This window comes from Epargyreus clarus, unplaced genomic scaffold (assembly GCF_041222505.1).
Source record: "Epargyreus clarus isolate Ecla_fem2 unplaced genomic scaffold, WU_Ecla_fem_2.2 ptg000011l, whole genome shotgun sequence".
Classification (NCBI taxonomy): Eukaryota; Metazoa; Arthropoda; class Insecta; order Lepidoptera; family Hesperiidae; genus Epargyreus; species Epargyreus clarus.
Window position 1 is genome coordinate 4,125,899 of NW_027332219.1, and position 16,567 is coordinate 4,142,465.

At 38.8% G+C, this 16,567-nt stretch overlaps 1 protein-coding gene across 1 annotated transcript in view; it reads left to right on the plus strand.

Moving 5' to 3' along the window:
• The first annotated feature begins 202 nt into the window (after positions 1 to 202).
• The window catches only part of LOC140745855 (irregular chiasm C-roughest protein), a 110,400-nt gene continuing 94,035 nt past the window's right edge, over positions 203 to 16,567 (plus strand). Inside the window, exon 1 of the mRNA XM_073077788.1 lies at positions 203 to 423. The gene's annotated coding sequence lies outside the window, so the exon portion shown is untranslated. The remainder of the gene's footprint in view (positions 424 to 16,567) is intronic.

A 16,567-nucleotide genomic window follows, 5' to 3' on the forward strand; every position in this document is an offset into this window, starting at 1 on the left:
GTGATTAAACCTCCTTACAATGTTAGTTCTACATTTAAAACGAATTGAAATCTTACTGGTACACGACAAGTTCTATTTTAAAAGACTAAACATTCTTATTTCAAACGAGTCAGCGACTGAAATGTGTACAATGTAGCAAAAAGGGAATTAACAGTGTCCCGTCTGCATTATTAGTCTTTGAACGAGGGCGGGAAACCATAGCCACTCGACAGTACTTGTCTGAGCTTCACGTGTCGCGGTCGTATGTCGCTTATGTCAAATCCGATTCGAATTTCGAAGGGCGCGAATTTTGTTTTTTATTTTCTTTTTTTTAAGTGACTGATCAACATAACCTAGTTTAGAGGGACGGGCTTAAATTATAGATTTTGTGACTTTTAGTGATTGCTAGTGTTGTGCCGAGACTCTCTGGATTTTACTTTTATGGTATGTTGTTGTTATTGTTGTGGTAGTGTACGGTTTTATATACTGTTTAAGTAATTACTGTTTTAACGGTTTCTTGTATTATTAGATTATTAGTGTTATGGAGCTGTATATTTTAGTAGAGGTTCAATTACCTAATGCAGTTTTTATAAGTAATATTCTTATTTTAGAGTAGGACGTATAATAATTGAAACATAAATTAGTACAGTAGTAATAATCTTCTTATGTTTAAGATAAACGAAATCACGTTACCTTTTGATGACAATTAGTAAATATCCTCACATTTACCATAATATTAAAAGTATTTTGTGAAATTTTAGAGTCATGGGCTTTACTACTTAAAATAAGGTTTGGGCTTATAAATAGATATAAGGACTAAAGACTTTTTGCTTCATATTATGAAGGAATTTTCAATTAGCGACCCTTTCAAATTAAACACTATTATTTTAAGAAATAATAACGGCCCTATTACTGCTCCTAGGTAAGTAATTAATTTAATGTAATTTATTTTAAACCTTTCTGAATAAAATTCTGTAGGTATATATACAAAAAATCTATTCTCTCTATAGATAGGATCTATATAATCTCTCTCAATAGATAGGTAGGACAGTAGGTTATTAATATTATACTAATGTATCTAGGTTATCAAACTTCCGTAACACATTTTAATCAATTTCCTCTTAATGTCACAACTAATTACAGAGAACTCCTATAGCATCTATAGACATGTCCTAAAAAGTTATAGGTAGGTATCTCTAAAATTGATTTTTAACTGCCAAATACTAATGTATATAGTAATGTAATTTTTTGTTCTATATATACCCTAAAATAATATTTTTGGAAAGAAATTTATTATTTTTGTTAGTTTGGCACTCGTCCTCGTTACTAAGTATAGGTTATAGTTATATGAAGTATTATTACGGTTGTTTTCGAATCTGTTATGTTTATATTTTATTGAATTATACATAAGCTTTTGGAAGCAGAACATTATTTACCTCTCATAGAAAATAGGATATTTGGCATAATCAGTGAGTATGTTGGTAATCGCATTAATAGAACAATTTTCTAGAGAGTTGCTGGTTACCTAGACTTTATTACTTAATCGCCGCCTACACCAATGTAAGGAGAATTTCTATTTTCAGCCGATATGACACGGCTCACAAAAATCTTAAAATAGCTTAGGAGCTTCATGAAAGTCACCTAAAAATAAAAATAAAGTCTTCTCATAATCACTTTAATAGTCCTGTATTATTGTTGCCATTTACACACAAAAACAAGATCCAATTGTAGGTACATAAAACATGCAAAAAAAAAAATCCAAAAAATAGAATCGCAGCGGGTTAAAATTCTGAGTAAATAATAATCGGTTCAGGCAACGAAAAATAATCATACATAAAAATATATGGAACCCTTTTTTGTGAGGTCAGTTAAATTATATATAGCATCTTGAAGGCGGTAGAACTCTTTGTGGTTCGACTCCGGCGGCACCACACCTATCTCTGCCTCATAACAGCAGTGTTAAGCGTTGCTGTGTTCTGGTGTGGTACGGAAGTCATATTTTTCGAAGCGTTCCAGCTCCTCAGGGGTAGCAGCGCATCTGTGGCTGACCTCAGGTAGGAATATCTAATCCTATTTGGGGTTCATTACAGATGTCCATGGGCAGTAGTATCCATAATAAAAAAACTAAGCTATAAAAAAACCTTAACCAAATAGTGTGTTAACCAAATAGAAAAGTACCTATCTATTTACCGATCTAATTTCAAACAGAATTGGTCACGCTGAAACCAAAACCAAGCCACATAGACAAACATACATAGTTAATGCCGTAATTCGTCTCAGTGTGGAACTAACTAGTTAAAGAAAAGAAAAGGATAAAGATAAAAACAAAAGATCGGTCGGTAGCGTAGCACCTGTTGTGGACCCTTTCCCAGGGTCTATTAGGGTCGGCAGGTAGAAATCGAATTTAATAATATAATAGTAATGAAATAAGATTAATTAAAATACTTAATAAAATTCTAGTTAGGTGCATCACGTGATAATTGCAATATGACTAATGGTCGTAAAATGACCAATGAGCAATATGGCCAAACGTATTGCATACGAGTATAAAGAAATTTGTCCAAATATCACAATCGTAATGATAAAAGTGCAAATGGTTGTCTGGTCGTTGGGGCAAAGTGACCAAAATTCTAATTATACCATACGGACAAAACAAAATTTAAACCTAGGTAGATCTAAAAGAAAATTCCTTTAGTCGAAGATGTTCACTAAGAAATAATTTTAAAAATCAATTTCCAAAATCGATCGTAACGGGTTATCAAGCAAACAACGCATCTGTCATCAGTTCAGGGAATGTTCTAACGATATTTGAAGAAGGATTGATTTCGTCCTTTTATAAATAATGATCATGTTGACAACCCTAGACTCAAAACAAGTTTGGTTTCAAAAACACCCAAAAAAGTTTAGCGGCGTCTCTCAACTCAATGAACGATTTTTGTCTTTTTTCGTAACAGGTGGGTTATTTCTTGGAATTTAAAGCAAGGTCATTCTGATTGTAATCCTTTTACAATTTTATTAAGTAGTCCTAATACTAGGATATTCCCTTTATATGGGGGACTCAGGCTGCATTGCGTTGCTGTCGCGTAAGAATTTCCTACTTCGTAAAAGTTTACCACACTTCACGATAGATGGCGTTACTTGTATCAAGTTGGCGATTAGTTTCTAAAATTTTCAAGTGTTAGTTATAATGTATAAAAGTATTCATGATAGTGAAATGGAACAAAAAAAATACCATTTTAGACTATAGCTACTACATTGTTGAATCAGTTTTTAATAATTGATTATACCTTAATGTGAATTGGGACGTAAGACATTTCAAGTAGGTTGTTTCTAGTTGTAGCATCATACTTGTACTGGTTGTACTATAATCTTTTTAGTATTATCCTATTTACCTGGACTAAATGTGAAATGCTCTTAGGTACCCATTTATTTATAAATGGTCATAATATTTTGAAAGTAAAAACACAAAAAAGAAAATAGTTAAAGTGTAGTGCCATCTTAACCAATTTTTGCCTATTACACTTTAAAATTTGGCAATTTAAGTAAGAACATTTGACATCTTTGGTTGATAAAAATTGGTTAAAATAGATTATAACTAACGGGCGGTTGATTATGAGAATTATTCAAAGAGATTAATCAATATATTTAAATGTTTTTGCTATTATAAAATTAATAAACATATAAATTGACCTTGTAATCGAATACAGCGTTAATAGAGTACAAATTCCAATAAGTTTAATTTTAATTATGATATCAAACAACGCCCATTAATTTTATATCAAAAATAAGAACTACTTAGGTTATTAATTTTAGATTTTTATCAAAGACTTCTAATAAATTATAAAGAGCTCTCCTTAATTTATTTTAAACTGTTTAATTATAGAGTCTTTGTCGGTTTTCACACGCACTTCATTAACTTGTTATATTAGTATGTGTGGGTTAATAGGTTTGGCGGTGGTGCTGCCGAAGTCGAACCTCAAAGGGTTCTACCACCTTCGAAATTATTATAATTCGAAATTATATTGCGATTCTTATTTATCCATCCGTGTATGGGCAGCAGTGGTCATTTACCATCAGGTTGAGTGCATGCTCGTTTGCTACTACAATTTTCAAAAACAATTTGGTCCAAGTGCGAATCGAACTCGAATACACAAGGTTCCGTACTGCCAATATTTTATCTTTAACTTTTAGTATTTAGTATTGACTAATAAATAAACAGAAACATGTCAAAAATACTGGTTTCTTGCACACAAAGACCCTTCTTTAATTGCAATTTTTAGTACATATTAATTATAGCAACTGTAGTAATATACACTACTAGCTGACCCGGCAAACTTTGTACCGCCTCAATATCTATTTATCAAATATATTTCATATAAAATATAGCCTATGTTACTCGTGGATAATGTTGCTTTCGAATGGTGAAAGAATTTTTAAAATCGGTCCAGTAGTTTTTGAGCCTATTCATTACAACCAAACAAACAAACAAAGTTTCCCTCTTTAGAATATTAGTTTAGATAAAAATGTGTTATCTATTCTACTATCTATGACGATTTAAAAAATAATGTCATAGAACAAACAGACAGGCAGCGGAGGCTTACTAATAAGCTCCCATTCTTACCATCAAGCACGGAACCCTAAAAATCAACTTTTTAATACCGTATCGAAAACTTCAGTGTACAATTATGTTTTTTGTGAAGTCGTTCAAATTTAATGGCGTCTTTGTAATCGATCTCCAGATGTCGAGACGAAGGGTGCACAGAAATACATCTTCAGGAATAGCATCAAAATGCAAGGGAGTGGGACATACAATAAACCATTCCCCTATATTTGTACTGAAAGGGAATACTTATCACTGACTTAGCAAATGCTGCGTTAAAAGCTTATTCGTAAATAATAATATTTCTTACTTTTTGACATCTGTTACCAAATCCATATAGTACCTACAGCGGTTCTGATATTAAAGATTAACTCCTGTTATTAATATTCAATCTATCCACATTTAACCTACCAAAGGTATTTAGCCTACTAAAGGTAAGACGTTTGGATACTAGAAACTGACAATTTCGATCTTTGATTATTTGACAATTCTTCAATTTGACAATTTCAATTTGATAATTTGTGCCGATTAGAATTTCGATCTTTGGGAATTCTTCAATTTGACATTTGATAATTTGTGCAAACTAAAAACTAAAAAATTTCGATCTTTGATAATTTGACAATTTGTCAATTTGACATTTGATAATTTGTGCAAATTAGAAATTGACAAATTTCGACCATTGGTAATTTGACAATATGTCATTTGATAATTTGTGCATACTAGAAATTAACAAGTTTCGATCTGTAGTAAAAATACGCAAAAGTAAGGCAAAAATACGATAGATTGAGTATTAATAACGTGAATAAGATTAGCTCATATGTAAGTCAGCCAACCACACCTCCACCAAAACGCAAATATTGTATTTTATCCGTCACTTAACTAAAATGTCGTATATAAAATAGTTGAATAGTCGTTTAACTTATTTCGGTCTCAAAACTCAAAGCTCCAATTTAATTAGTTAAAGTCCTAAAAAAGCTTTATAGAGCTTTGGAGATAGCATAAAGCAGTAATAAAAGGAAATTGATTTTGATGTTCAAGTTTTATGAGACGTTAGGCAGCGCGCACTCGTAAAACTATATAAAATAAATTGAAATGTCACTTTGTGATTTTTAAAATATCCGATATTTAACAATATCTGATATTTCGGCGTAATCTCGAAATAAAGAAATACACTGAAAGCAATGTGTTAAAATGTCTCGAAAGACATAGTAGTCTTCCTTACCACACCCGACAAGAAAGAATATTGTGTTATTAGGCAGAAATTGGCAGAAATTTGTGCCCCCGGACTCTAACCGCAAAGGATTCTACCATCTACACTTTCACCATGTCTACTTGACAACATAGTATGTTAATTAAATTAACAAATTTCGAAATCCACCCCCACGACTATGGGTGAATTTGGCAGGGGTAGTAACGCGTTAACAAAATTGCTTAAATTTTCTATTGCTAACATTAAAATATATTATTCATTGACTTTCACGTGTAATCAGCCTTTTTCTCCTTCCAAAGATCAAAGAAATCAATTATATGACAGGACATTTAGTATTTGACTCAAACGAGATTTTATTGCACTTTTATATTTCCTTTCAAACTGTTTTATGATGGTTTAAAAACGGCATGGCCGTCCAACTGGTGTATGAAATGCGAATAAATAAATTTTAAAATTACCATTATAATTTAAATATAATATGCTATGCTATACAATACTGTATCATATTATACCATACCATACTCATAGAGATTAGTAAAGATACTTCGCCGCCTTGAAATTGAATGAAGCCACAAAGGGCTTATTATAATAAGTTCTTTTTTTGAATTCTTGACAAATAAAAACATTTTTAGAGAAAATTTACGAATAAATAAATAATACTGCGTAATTTACATAATAAATAAATAATTTATAATAATAATTTCAAATATTTTAGGGATATTTTAGCACGGAGACGGGGCAAAACTTTTTTACGCAACTATTTCAATTTTCAAAACTGGGTACATTTTATTGTTAGGAGTGAGTAATCTTTACTAATCTATGACTATACTATAACACATACATATACACTATAACTATGCTATTCTTACTCCATATTTTTAAAATTGTTGTATCTTAGCGACGTGACGATATGCTATGACACTAGCGCAACGCAAAAGGTTTCAGGTTCGATTCCCATTCACAAATTAAATAACGATTTTAGCTTTCTGTTTACTTTATTTGTGTTTGTATACTCTCCTTTGTTTGCATCACACCTACGATATTATGAAATTAAAAATGTAGTGTAGTGAGTGTAAAAAATATTATCAATAATGTGACATTGTTATTTAGACGTCTGCATTTTCGAGAATCGATTCCGAAACTACTCACCGTTTCGCTAGCACGTGTCACTTCATTATTTCTTTGATTTAAAGATGTTTTCTACAATACAAAAACTGCAGCACGTACGAGTAACAACAACATTTAACAAAAACGGATTCATCCGGGAATTACTAAGAAATAGAGCATTTTACGACCTCTGCCGGTGAAACGGTAAATCTTCCATGGACGCTCCTGGTAGACGGTAAAAAACAATAGTTTATCTTTGTCTTTTTCTTCCCTTACGTTCCGAACAGGCGCAATCGGTAAATCAAATTGGCTTTAAACAATCTCTAAGGTGCAGTGAAAGATAAATCGGATGTCGGCTATTTTTACCGACGTCCCAAAGAAGAGAGGTTATTAACATAAAAAAAATATTAAAACGCTTTCTACACACACAGCCTTAGGATTCCCTGTATCATGGATGCTATGGACACACACACAGACAAATACACAAACACCCGATCCAGAAATAGAAACCTAAATTCATCATTTACATATCCGTCTGATCGGGGATCAAACCCAGGACCCACTGCGCGTCAGACCGGTATGGTAACTGCTCCGCCACGCGGTTTGTCAGGGAGTATTATATTGAAACTAGTGGTGCCAGCGGCTTCGCCCGCATTTAAAGAAATAATATGACATACATAAAACGAAAAATTATTACCTGCATTGGAATGACAGTGGTGCCATCTGTCGAAAATTGGCCTTACCAACTCCCAAACCCTCGTGGGCTCTTGCACAACAACTTTGCTAAAGATCATCTACTTGATCAAATGCATAGTTTCCGATTCTATAACTACTTACGAATTAAAAATTATTTAAAAAATCCTTTTCCCACGGACTAAATTGTGAATCTAAACCATTCTCAAGTCCCCTTGAACACACACAACAAATTTCATCAAAATCAGTCCAGTTGTTTAGGAGGAGTTCACTGACATACACACGCACATAAGAAATATATATATAAAGATTACAGAGACTTCAACTTTATTTATTATAAAGATACTTACTGACCCGGCAAACGTTATGTTGCCATATAAATAAATAAATGTTAAGGGTGAACAACCCTTATCACTTGGGGTATGAAAAATAGATAGTAGCCGATTCTCAGACCTACTGAATATGCATATAAAATTTTGTGAAAATCGGTGCAGCCGTTTCGGAGGAGTACGGTAACTAACATTGTGACACGAGAATCTAAATATATATAACTCAAAGGTGACTGACTGACATAGTGATCTATCAACGTACAGCCCAAACCACTGGACGGATTGAGCTGAAATTTGGCATGCCAAAGCCAGAGAGCTCCATGGAGGTAGATGTTATGACGTAGGCATCCGCTAAGAAAGGATTTTGATCAATTCTACGCCCAAGGGGATAAAATAGGGGATGAAAATATTACTTCGTAAAGCGAGCGAAGCCGCGGGCAAAAGCTCGTTTTATATATAAGATTACAGAGACACTTCAAATTTATTTATTATGAAGCTATAATTCATTGAATTGTACGTAATAGAGCGTTAATTTACCTCCAAATTTTAAATCATTCTACCAATGTCAATCGCTTTAAATACTTTGTCGTAACTGGTTTAACGTGATTTTCCTGTTATAATGTAAATCTTGTCTTGATTTTTGGGTCAAGTATGAGATCTCGATGTAATTTAATTCGATACAAGTTTATCTTCCTGTAACAGATATATTGGTTTAATAGAGGTACTTGGCACAGATTGACAGGACTTTTGAAATGTAATATTCGGTGAGTTGCAAAGTTTTCTTAAATTAATGTTGTTTATTCATTTTCTTTAACAGAAGAAAACTATCGCTGGATGTCCAAGAATTTATCTTATATCTTTAAACGAGCAATTCTTGTATATATATATATATGAAACAACGATCTCGGAAACGGCTCCAACGATTTTCTTGATTTTTTTTATTTAGGGGGTTTCGGGGGCGATAAATCGATCTAGCTAGGTTTTATTTTCAGGAAATGTCGTTTCAACCGTGTTTTCATTGAATTAAATCCTCCTACAATAGAATACGATTACTCATTAGAATACGAAGCTAAATTTCGCCACCTTTTACGAAGCTAGAATAACCAGGTCTGAAATCGGGCGTCTTAAAACGCAGGAAACCCGGGTTTAAATCTCGGTCCGATTGTTTCTTTTTTTCTCTTTTTTTAGAATTGTTTTTTTTGTGAGACAAATAATTGCACTCGTGACTTTTTATTTCAAATAATTGGTATTTTTGTTTTATTATTACAACACCGAGCAAAGCTCGGTCATCCAGGTACTGACATTTTATTCTTCAATGTCAATTCGAGAGGAGATCATTACTGTCCCACTGCGTGGTACCACGACTGGTAAGGATTAGTCCGTAGTTCACCGCGTTAGCCAAGTGCGATTTATTAGACTTCCCACAACTTAAATTACTCTCTTTAATAAATCTCTTTTTCAAAAATTTTGTATTTCTGCACTGCATTTTATTTTTGGAATTAGTCAAAGAAAAATCTTAGAATGATTTTACAAATTATTAGTTTGAACTGCGTTAAGATGAATAGATAAATACCCAAACCATCTTCAAAATTCTAAATTAATCATTCAGTTGTCTGGCTGGGGATCGAACCAGGAACCCTCTGTAAGTCAGATCAGTTACACGGCTAATTATTTAAACGATTGAAACCTGGCATAAACTAATCAAAAATAGACTTCGAAAAATCGAACAATAAAAAGAGGGTTAACTTTAACTGCTTTTTAAACCGTTGTTCTTAAATTCCCAGAAGGCATGACATTATACAAACATGCACGAACTGGGAATCGAACGGTGGAATCTCGAGATGTTTATCTATTTAAATTTCTAACGATCAACATCTTATTCAGAAACCAGTATCCAGTAGTTGTTAAAAATCCCGGGAACCGAACCTACGCCCATTACTACCTGCGGTTATTTCTATCGTCATTACGTCGGCGGTCGATTTCTAAGTGTTTTTATGTGTTTTTTTTGCTTTTTTAGGGTTCCGTTCAAAATGTAATCATATTATTAAACCAACGTTATCTGCCTGTCTTTTAAAGGGTTTGTTTGTTTGTTTGTTTGTTTGTCTGGTCTGTATGTTTTAAACTGCAATCATTAGCAATTAAATGCTATGACTGAAATGGATATTTGGTTAAAATTTTCCAAAAATATGTTTAACTTATTTAAAAAAAATTAAGAGGTCGCTTAAGGATTGCATTTTTTAATCTCCTTTTCTATCGTATAAATATGAATACATAGAAACGTCCATTTTATATGTGTGTAATTCAAACTAGAAAGTAAAACAATAAAAAATGGGTCTAAGAATCCCGTAAGCATTGTATTACACACTTTTTTGTGCTATTGTGTCAAAAATGTATTGTGTAGGTACGGAACTAAATACACAAGCCCGTCTCTAACTTCACCAGTTTTTCTGATTCCCGACAAATAATTGTGCCGTGTGGCTCCGGCGGCGAATAGACCACCCCATGCCTGCCCGTGGGTGTCGTAGAAGCCGACTAAGGGCATCTACCGGGTAGATGGGCAGCAGCGTCTACTCGGGCATTTAACATCTTACTGCGACGGTCCCACTGGTAGCTGGGTCTGACACCGCCTGGCGTAATTCTCAAAGGTGTCCCGCTTGGTGGTAAGGTCTCTTCGTGGGATCTGCCTGGCTAGCTACCACCCTCAGGCCGGAGTCTACCGCTAATAACGACTCGTCGTGTTTCGGTAGTGCGCCTGGGAGCCAGTTCATCCCTTTATCCCCCCTTCCCATCCTCTTGTGGTGCTTCCGACGGCGTACCTCTCGGGTCCGGTAGGTCTCTTTAAGCATCGTTGCTCCCGGGGGCGTGGTGTATTGGCGCGGGGGCCAGGGAGACCCGGTGAAACGGTTGTCCGCTGGCCGCCCGCCGGTTAGTTGGGGACCCGAACCCGGGTAACACCGTCAACCTCTGGCCCGGGAGGCTGTCCCGCCAACCGGCGAAAAATCCCGTGGCACGATTACCCTGCCGGAGTAAGAGACCGGAGTGGAGCCGGGTAGTCGTGCACGGGGGGGACCGGGGGCCCTTCCGTCCCCCGCGCCAGCATCCCACATTACCTCTGTGAACACGCTGCTACGAGACCCGCACTTTGTCCCGTGAGGCGGCGACGGAGCACCGCAATTCCTTTCTAATTCCTACGCTCTTCAAAAACCACCATGAAACGGCAGCTAAAAAGGAAAAAGTTATGCACAGCGGCGACCTCCTCCACACTTACTGTGGACATGTGCAACATCAGGGGGCTCCATTCCAATCTGGATGCCGTCCATCACCACCTTGAGACGGCAAAGCCGGCTTTCCTCTTTTTGACGGAGACGCAGATATCGCCCTCGGGCGACACCTCGTATTTAGATTACCCCGGCTATAGTTTAGAACATGCCTTTAGGCGTCGAGCCGGGGTATGTGTGTATGTTCGGGGCGATATCTGCTGCCGCCGTCTCAGCTGCCTTGAAGACAAGGACCTATCTCTGTTGTGGGTGCGCGTAGATATTGGGGGGCAAACCCGCGTCTACGCGTGCCTATATAGGTCCTATAGCGGAGATGAAGAGACAACTCGATTATTCGAGCACGTCCAGTGGGCGACTGACAGAATGCTGCAGCAGTGTCCTTCGGCGGAGTTGGTGATTCTGGGTGACTTTAATGGCCACCACATTGAGTGGCTGGGCTCCCGAACCACTGACTTTGCCGGAAGAACTGCGTATGAGTTCTCCTTGGCATATGGGCTCTCCCAGGTCGTGCCCGGTCATACTAGGGTACCTGATATAGAGACCCATACTGCGTCTTTGCTAGATCTTCTGCTGACCAACCGTCCCGAGGACTACCAAGTGATGGTCAAGGCTCCCCTTGGATCTTCTGACCATTGCTTGGTAAGTTCTTCTGTGCCCTTGTCGCGTCCCACGGGGGCTCGACCTCCGGGGAAGCGACAAGTTTGGCACTACAGGTCAGCAGATTGGGACGCGTTCCGGGAATTCCTGGCCTCGTACCCGTGGAGGCAGCTGTGCTTCGTCTCGGGTGATCCTAGCACGTGCGCTGACTCTGTAGCCGACGTAATACGGCAGGGTATGGAATGCTTCATTCCAAACTCTGTCGTGTCCGTCGGTGGACGGAGTCAGCCCTGGTTTGATGGGTCTTGCGCTAAGGCATCACGTCATAAGCAAGAGGCCTACCAAGCCTGGGCGTCAGCGCACGCATGCAAGGATCCGAAGACCTCCGAGCTACGAACCGCCCTTAACGCTACCTCCCGATCAGCAAAGAAGCATATGGCCAAGGCGAAGTCTAGGCACGTTGGCAGAATTGGCGAGCGATTACTTGGTTACCCCTCCGGGAGTCGAGCCTTTTGGTCGCTAGCCAAAGCTGTTGAAGGTAATTTCTGTCGCTCCTCACTACCGCCCCTGCGGAAATCAGATGATTCTCTGGCCCATACGGCAAAGGGAAAAGCCGATCTTCTGGGCACTCTCTTTGCCTCAAACTCGACTCTCGATGACATGGGGGCCACACCGCCGACCATCCCGCGGTGTGAGAGTTCTATGCCTAATATACGCTTTACGCAGAAAGCTGTCAGGCGAGCTCTATTGTCCCTTGATGTCAAGAAGTCGAGTGGGCCGGATGAAATCCCCGCGGTGGTGCTGAAGACGTGTGCTCCCGAATTGACTCCCATCTTAACGCGCTTATTCTCGCTTTCCTATACCACAGGACAAGTACCGTCTTCGTGGAAGGTAGCCCTCGTTCACCCGATTCCCAAAAAGGGTGACCGCAGTGACCCGGCTAATTACAGGCCTATAGCGATCACCTCCCTGCTCTCAAAGGTTATGGAGCGTATTGTTAATACCCAGCTCCTGAGGTACCTCGAGGATCACCGGCTGATCAGCGATCACCAATACGGTTTCCGCAAGGGCCGTTCAGCTGGTGATCTTTTGGTGTATCTCACACACCGATGGGCGCAAGCCATTGAGAGTAATGGTGAGGCTTTGGCAGTTAGCCTAGACATCGCTAAGGCCTTTGACCGGGTCTGGCACAGGGCCCTTCTCGCGAAGCTTCCATCTTACGGTCTTCCCGAGAGGCTGTGCACATGGGTAGCCAGTTTTCTGTCTGAGCGGCAAATCAAAGTCGTAGTAGACGGGTGCTGCTCAGACACGAAGCATGTTAACGCTGGCGTGCCCCAGGGCTCTGTCCTCTCTCCCACGCTATTCATTCTGCATATCAATGACATGTTGCAAAAAACTAGCAGCATTCATTGCTATGCAGATGATAGTACGGGAGATGCTGTGTATACAGGCCGTGCAAACACCTCTCGGACTCTCGTGGAGGAAAGCAGAATCCGACTTGTGTCTGAAATCGAAGACTCTCTGGAGCAGGTCTCGACATGGGGTCGACTTAACCTTGTTGAGTTTAACCCCACGAAGACACAAGTCTGCGCGTTTACCGCTAAAAAAACCCCATTCGTCATAGCGCCACGGTTCCAAGGTATTCCACTCACCATTGATAAAAGTGTGAGGATCCTGGGAGTTGACATATCGTGTGACGTGCTGTTCCGGGGTCATTTGGACGTTAAGGCCAAGTTGGCATCAAGAAAGCTGGGCGTCCTGAACAGAGCGAAGCAGTACTTCACTGCGGGGCAACTCCTTCTGTTGTATAAGGCTCAAGTGAGACCTCACATGGAGTACTGCTCCCATCTCTGGGCAGGGGCGCCCCAATACCAACTTAACCCACTTGACTCCGTGCAAAAACGCGCGATCCGAATCGTCAACGACCCCAGGACCTCCGATCGGTTAGAACCTTTAAGCTTGCGGAGGGACATAGGTTCCCTCTGTGTGTTCTACCGGCTTTACAATGGTGAGTGCTCCGAGGAACTATTTGACCTGATGCCTGCGTCACCATTCCTCCATCGCACCACTCGCCGAAGGATGAAGTTCCATCCACACCAACTGGACCCGTGGCGGTCCTCCACAGTTCGGTTTGCACTTTGCACGGACATTCTTGCCACGAACGTGCAAGATGTGGAATGAACTTCCTCCTGAGGTATTCCCAGAGCGCTATGACATGGGGCTCTTCAAAAAAGGTGCAAAAAGAGCTCTCCTTCAAAGCCGGCGATGCATTGGCGACTCCTCTGGTGTTGCAAATGTTCATAGGCGACGTTGACTACTTTCCATCAGGTAGCACGTCTGCTTTATCGTTAGGCTCAAACATATAAATAACTTTTTTATGTGTTGATGGTAATAGCTTCAGTGATCTGTTTATATTATTTTTACGTAATAGAAGCAGGTAGCATGCATTTTACCTTATATAACATTGTCACTGCGGCTTATGACAAAGGCAGGTTTTTTTTTATAATATAGGAGTATCAGACGAGCATGCAGTCCACCTGATGGTAAGTGGCTACTGCCGGCCATGGATATAGTCTGCGTAAAACTGCTAGTCCGCTCTAAATATAGAAATGAATCGCGTCGCCATAGCAAATTGTATGACTACACCTGCTCATAACAACTCGTGCGGACTAGCAGTTTGGCGCGGACTATACCTATAATCACATAGGATAAAACTCCTATACAACATCAGCTATATATGCGTTACTATGTCTGAGAACTAATTTAGAACGCCTCGCATAATGACTCTCCCTTACATACCCTTTGAAGCAGAACGCAGTAGCACTTAACATTGCTATTATTAGGCAAAAATAGGTATTTTAGAATAACAGAGAACGGCAGAGGTGGTGTCCCCATTGTCGAACAAAGAAGTATTCTACGTCCTTTAATGTGATGATCAGTTGATGAAGACAGTTGAAAATATTTTTAAGGATGCAAAATACTTATTATAATGGTAAACAATGGAATCTACCAAGTTAAGCCAAAGTCATTTCAACTTGACCCATAATTTGCGGTACAAGGAAACAAAACTTACATACGTGCTCCGGTTAAGTAAGGAATGATTTAGGGAACAACGGGATAATAATTGGCCAAGTACAAGTCGAACCCCCACCCTGTGGGTTCCGTATCACGAGAATCATCATTGTAATCACCAGAAAATCCTGGTGATTTTCGTTTTTTTTTTTAATTTCTAGTCTTTGTCATTATAGCAGTCATTAAAGTACATACAATATGAAAATTTGAACTGCCTATCTATAACGGTTTAACAGTTAATTTAAAAAATATCGAAAAATACCAGTTTGTTGTATGGGGACTCCTTTTTATATTCAACATATTTTTATTTTTAGTATTTGTTGTTATAGCGGCCACCGTTATACATCCTTTGTATATGTATCCTTTATGGTTCCAGAGATAGAGTCCTGTGACAGACGGACAGACAGTGAAGTCTTAGTAATAGGGTTCCGTTTTTACAGACCTTTGGGTACAGAACCCTAATAAACGGAACAAAAGAACAGTTTTATCCTGAATTTTTTGGGGCAAATACGGAAACCCTTTGATAAGTTGCTTTTATGTGTTTCTCATAGAAACTATGTGTTGGGGTTTTCTGAAGGTGATGGAACCGTTTGTAGTTCGACAGCGGCACGACTTCTAATCCTATTGATACCTAATAACAGCATCGTTAAGCGTTGCTGTTTTGGTTTGAAGGGTGTGGTAATGGAGAAATACTTTTTTCTTAGATATTTCAGCTTAGTCCTCTGGGGTAGTGCTCCATTTGTGGCCGACCTCAGAGAAGAATCTAAGCTTATCTGGAGTTGATGACTGATGTCCATGGGCGGCAGTGACGGCACATACTTCACCCGACTGCGGAGGGTAAAGTTCTTTGAGTGTGTATGTCTCGTTCACACGTCTTGAGCCAAAACAGCTTGAGAAACTTTAACATATAATATATTTTTTTATATAATATAAGAATAGCAGACGAGCATGCAGTCCACCTGATGGTAAGTGGCTACTGCAGCTCATGGACATCTGCAATCAACCCCAGATAGGATTAGATATTCCCACCTGAGGTCGGCCACAGATGCGCCGCTACCCCTGAGGACTAAGCTGGAACGCCTCGGAAATGTCTGTCTCCCTTACCACACCCTTCAAACCGGAACACAGCAGCGCCTAACACTGCTGTTATTAGGCAGAAATAGGTGTGGCGGTGGTGTCGCCGGAGTCGAACCACAAAGAGTTCTACCACCTTATAAATATAATAAGTATATCGTTAATTCATATAAATTGTGGGAGTGACATAGATAGAACTTTTAAGTACTCGGGTTTTGGTTTTATAATATTTATGTTCATTTAAAAAGCAGTGATAGCCTAGTGGTTAAGAAACTCGGCCTCTCGATCGAGGGGTTCGAGGTTCAAATCCCTGGCACGCACCTCTGATTTTTCAAAAGTTATATGCGTATTAGAAATTAATAATCACTTGCTAAACGGTGAAGGAAAACATCGTGAAACCTGCATACCTGAAACAATTATAAAAAAAATGTCAAAGGTATGTGAAGTCTACCAATACGCACTTGGCCAGCGCGGTGGACTATGGCCTAATCCTTCTCATTGTGAGAGGAGACCCCTGCCCGGCAGTGGGACAGTAATGGGTTGTTGATGTTCATTTAATATCTTATATTTACCTATTTCTTAAATTATGTTTTGAATGTGGTGTGAGGATATCAATTTCTCCTGATAC